Genomic DNA, 6000 nt, shown 5'->3' with positions numbered 1-6000 from the left:
CTTTTGTGGGTCTAATGGGAAATTAAAATGGCTAACAACCCTGAATCAGCCAAACTAATGGGGAGCGCAGCAGAGGCCTTTGGATGACGCCGGGGCCACCCCACAACGAAACGCATAGCAACTCTGCGTTATTGCTTCAAACAGAAGTTCTTAATGAGCACTAAGGCAGGAAACAAAACAACTAACTCTTTTTCAAAATTAATTTAGTTATCTTAGGCAGCGTCATCGATCAACAAGTTGAAACTGGTACGTATGTTTAGCGATTCACAATCATTAAATAATGCATTGTTTTAAAATGCACATTGCAGTTTTATTCTACAAATAGCAGTGAACAGAGTGCCACTTATGATCCCTCCTCAAAATACGACCCACATACTTTATACCTCCGTACAAAACAACAACAACAACAACAACAACAGAAAAACAACATGCATTATTTACTGACAAATTTAGGTACAAATACTATTGTTTTTGAAAAAGTCTGTACTAAAACTGCAAAAAAAAAAAGTCAATAGTCTGTTTGTTGCTTAATTATGGCTGCATAAGACAAAAAAAAACATTGTGTAAGAAAATCACAGAAAGCAGAAAATAAAAAAATGACTGATACTACTCATAAGGTTTTTTGTGAGGGAACCCATCGGGAACTGATACTTCCAACATCATATAAAATGTTCTAGAAAAGATCTTCAATCTATCTTTTGCGCCTTTGAGTACACTTTGCTTGTCAGCCCACATGTCGGAATCAGAAACGCAGGTCTAGTTGATAGAAGCACTCCGCATAATGGCATGAATTAGCTTTCACTGCAGCCATGTCGGCCATAATCGGCATGTTAGAAATACCTTTTGAGAACAAGTGCATTATGGTCCTAAATGGGGGCGCGGGTGACGGGTGAAGTACAGCCAGGACAGAAGCAGGATTATTAATTTATGTTATAGAGTAATCCCTCGTTTTTCGTGGTTAATAGGGACTGAACCCCCCCGCGTTAAGTGAAAAATAGCAAAGTACTGCCTGCCCCCCTTTTCTAGTTTACATGTGTTGTCTGTATGGAGTCAGGATCATGGTTAGCTGCAGTCGCCCTTCGGGTAGGCGCTTGGACGTCTAACTAAAGTGAAGCAAGTAGCTGACCAAACATGATTAAAAAGCAGAGTTTCCATTTGAAATTCCAATTTATTACAAAAAGTAAGAGGACCCCAAAGCTTTCTTTTCTCCTTGCAGGTGTAATCTAGCCGCTAGTGTGTAAATGACTTAGAGAACTTCCTCGGCAATGAAAAAAGAGAAAAAAATAGTATTGTTCTTACTTGACTGGCCAGCCAATCTGTCAGTCAATTCACTATTACAAGACGCAGGCACCAATGAGGAGTGGATTTCAACTTCTGAGCGGGAGTGGGTTACAACTTCTGCCCTCATTGGTCGATTGTGGCACCGGGAGCCAATCATGTGTCTTGTAGGACTGGCCGCGTATTGTAGGAGTGCCCCTTGAGCTGATTGACAGATGGACTGGGCAGTCAGAAGGGCAGTACTGTTTTGTTTTTGTTTTGTTTTTTGTCATTGCGGAGGAAGTTATCTGTGTGAATCCCACACGAGCGGCTGGAAGAGAGGAGGAAAGAAAACTTTGGGATCCTCTTACTTTCTGTAAACTCTAGTTAGATGTCTGAGCCCCTACTCATAGGGCAACTGCAGCTACCTGTGATCTCGACTACGTACAGCCAACACATGGAAATTAGAAGGAATAACAACTTCAAAATAAAAGCCTACGGCTATTAAATTGTTGTCCTTGTATTGTTTGGTGTGTTTATTTTGAAGTTGGCCTTCACAACACAGCTGTTGGCGTGTGATGGGATCTTGACCTTTTTTACTTTGGGAGGTTGTTTTTCACTTTCCGCATCACATTAATAAATATAGGAATGCTATTACATCTGTGTACGTAAACATTAGAACATGTACTCCGTCCTGTGATCGAATAAAATTTTCACAAAGACGGACACTTTGGCAAGTTAAATCATTGCAATGTTTAGCAGTAAAAGAAATTTGAAAGAATGACAGCTAGAATGGGCGGCCACTCCGAAATTAATGCATAGGAAGCACTGCATTGTTTTTTTGTTTTGTTGTTTAAATGTTGTTTTTGTATTGTACACAATGTGTCAATATGCGTCTTATTTAAACAACACTGTAATGTAGGTCGTGGGGTAAAATAAGTGATTCAGATTATATACAAAGGTTTTTTTTTAACTCCTTTTTTTTTCATTTAGTGAGGTCTCCAAACTTTGCTGTTGTTGTTTTATATTATGATATTGTTATTTTGATTTGATATTTATATTCTATTTATTTGTAGTTTAAATGAAATTTTAAAGATTTGTTTTTTACTATTTTATTGATTTCCATCAGGAGTCATTACTCAATCACCGCCTTTGTTTAAGACTCACTCTACGTGATGTATCCCTCCAGTTGGGCTTTGACAGCGATAGATGAGTGCACAGAGGCAGCTTGTTGCCTGGTAGGCTGTATCATACCTCTCTGCTTCCCTACCACAGATGGTGAGGCGTGCCCCAAGTGAAGCCCGGAACAAGGATGTGAAAAAGCGATGACCGGCATTCCACTGGAAGAGAGTGGAGGAATTGTGGGATCCTGGGATGTACGCTACAACGGATCATTAGTGGGGAGCATCTGTTGGAGGAGGTTACTTTGTACCTGGTGGGCCTACACATCTTTAATTACTGGTTGGCTCGCAATGAGAGTGAGGAGCTCAAACGACCCATTTTGATAAGTCATTAGTATGAATCACAGAGGGCCACTTGAAGATGTCCCCTCTGCTCTGATGTTGTGCCTCTGGAACTTGAAAGTGGTAAACAAAACACGGTGTTCACTTCTCACATCTTGACTCTTCATGCACTTTACAAGAGCCTCCACCTATTTTCTTTCGTGCAGATCCTGTTCACAGTCAGAGCTTATGACAAATCTCTGCTGCCGAAAAGCATTATATTTATAGGCCACACCTGTGGCTGATTCCAGCCTTACGATCAAAGTAATAAAAAACCCAGTTATTCAACGTGTGTAAAGATCGTGTTGACTTGGGATGGGCATCAAAAAACCTGTTTTTTGTTGAGAACTGGTCCTCAATGTTTCTAGTCCTTGGCGTTATGTGCTAACGTTTTTGTTATCGATATCAGCTGGGATGGATTACCATGCATGTTGCGCCACAACATGCATTGCGACACAGTAGTAGGCATGGGTCCTTGCAGCACAAACCCCCAAAGGTTTGGTTACACTTTACAAAGATGAATAAAAAAGGGGCAACTCGCAAAGTTAATATGCACATGCAGCACACCGTTGGATTTATCCTGTCAGGTTTATTTATTTGTTTATTTATTTTTATTCCACCCTGAATGCTCAGCCCAGCAGGAACCTTACCATGTCCTCTTCTATGAATATTCAGGTAAAGGTTAGCGCTGTTTCACTTTGTTGTGCTTGTACTGACAACTAACATAAAGGGAAAGTCTTCTCTTACGTTCTATTTTAATGGCCATAGCAAGAGACATAGTCTGGCTGGCTCAGTTTAGGTATAGGCTCACTTCTGGTATAGTAGGAATAGTAAAATGATGTGGTGATAAAGCCTGTCAATGCTTCAAAATAAACCATACCATCACAAATAATGTCTGGTCATGTTTGGAGTGCTTTTATTTTGAAGAGCCTCCCCGAAGCATGGACGCAATAACGGTCCATTTGACAGATTTTTTCTACCAGAGAGTGAGCAGCGAGTTGATGTAAACAAGATGTCTTTGGTCTAAAATCACATTCAATCACCATCTCAGGGCGCTAAAAAACAACTTAATTACGTTGATATGTTATTGTATCTGTTGACAGTGTTTTTGTGCCGCGTCTTGCATTAATTAATTCCATTTAAAATTCATTTTGTTTTCCCATTTTTGAAAAAGAAGGTGATATAATATTGGCAGACATGACAAGCACAGTTGGTGAGTGTTGCAAAAAAAAATAAAAAATCACTTCAACCACCAAAGCTAACTAGCATTTTGTTAAACTATCACCGCCGCAGCTGAAAAATGAGCTTTTAACAAAAGTGATGATCCTGTTTATGTTTATGTTACAAATGTTGAAAACTATTGTGTCTTGTTGTCTGACTCAGTCTTGTGAGACATCTCGCCCTGTGGGATTTGTGTCTCGTTCCATCTCTAGTAACTAATTTTACTGTAATAGTGTAGCAACCAATTGCCATGCAAGCACATACTCATTAGAATGATTGAACACTATCGGTTGTCCGCTGTTGATTAGTTCACGTTGCCTCTTGCCTTAGGGCAGTTGGGATAGTCTTCAGCACATCTTCAAACCTGCCGAAGAAGAGCAGTTTGGAAAAGGAATTTATTTATGGTTCTATGAGGTGTTACAAATAACTATACCTTGTGTTTTAATGTAATCAATCATAAATTAATTACCACAATCCTTTTACACAGGAGCAGTCTATACAGTATATGAGGGGATTTTACATTTTTTTTTACATTTGATCCTTTCACATGGCCATAAAATCCAGGTGTATAGTATAATACATTATGCCAGGGGGCATGAATGGCCCCTGTCCTTTAATTGTATGCACATTGTGTGCAATCACTTTGTACAAGCAGTCTTGTTAATATGGAAAAATATATACCACTTATTATTTTTTTACATCACGGGGTCATAAAATACAGATGCACGTTTGCTTTTTGTTTCGGTTGTCAAACTGTACATCGCTCATCATGTTACATAAATCACAATAACCACATTACCATTGGACATACACAGTGGCGTTACCATGATTATAGGCCTTTCTCCCATTTGATCTTTTGACATCGCGGGCTCATAAAATACAGAAGCACAGTAGAGTATGGTCTTTATGGTTTTCTGCTGGCAATACATTGACTGTTACCTATGATGTCTGACCCACAATGCAGAAGATCAATCATTGTAATCCACTTGGGACAAAAATTCTACCATTTGCTTGTTTGACATCAGAAAGTCATAAACTCAAGATTCACAGCATCTAGCCTTTTGATTTTATAGAATGTTTATAAATCCCACCCCTTTTGAATTGTGGGTCATACATCAAGCATGGCATTCCGTTTTTTTTTTTTTTTTTAGCTCTCAAGCACATGTTTCTTCAATTCAAGCGGAAGTCTATGGTCTAAAGCTTTTGTTTTGTGTTCACTCTTTCAGTATGACTATCAGCCACCCACTTTGCACAAGACTTGTTACAAATGCTACTGAAAGTACAGTGTGTGCTGTTAAGGAGTCATCAGAAGAAGAAAAGTGACTGTGGATGTGTGTGTGACTTGGCCGAGGCAGCTGGCGTTCCTGGCGTCATCATTCACGGGCTAATCGCCTCTTGGGCCCGGCCTAGCGTGGAAAAACATGGCGAATTGAAGGCGTCAGGTACACCGGCAATACTTTGATAGGAGAATTTCTGAGCATCCATGCTTTCGCCTTGAGCGGGATAATCCCATTATGCCGTGGGATAGTGAGAGAACAGCACAACTCACTTGGAAATAAACTGGTGATGCGCAACACTTCAAGCTGCAGGAAATGACTTCCTGACTGACACCAAATGAAATAAAACATCCCTTTTTTGGAAAAAAAAAAACATGGACATAAAAAGAGAGGATATTGTACAGAGTGCAAGAATTTTATTGCAAGGCATTTGCAGCTTATCTCGGGTGTTTTGGAGATTAAGCAGTTTTTCATTAGTCTGTCAGCTTTCATTACGACATGAGAAAATCAAATTAAATTGGTGTATCTGACACTTTTCCAAACTAATTCATTCTGTCAAGATAAATGCAGCAGATGGTGTTTATGTAAGTGAAAGCTTGCTCTTCCATCGGAGCACTTAGGTAAAGCGATCCTTCATGTTTCAAATTTAAATGCTCTTTGCGTTGTTGTTTTGGTTATTTGACACAGAAAAATTAACCGGCAAATGTTTTCTTTGACAAGTAAGCCATTTTATTACAAGTGGT

This window comes from Hippichthys cyanospilos, chromosome 9 (genome assembly GCF_059441005.1).
Source record: "Hippichthys cyanospilos isolate Australia breed blue-spotted pipefish chromosome 9, RoL_Hcya_1.0, whole genome shotgun sequence".
Classification (NCBI taxonomy): Eukaryota; Metazoa; Chordata; class Actinopteri; order Syngnathiformes; family Syngnathidae; genus Hippichthys; species Hippichthys cyanospilos.
This window is presented reverse-complemented; position numbering follows the sequence as displayed.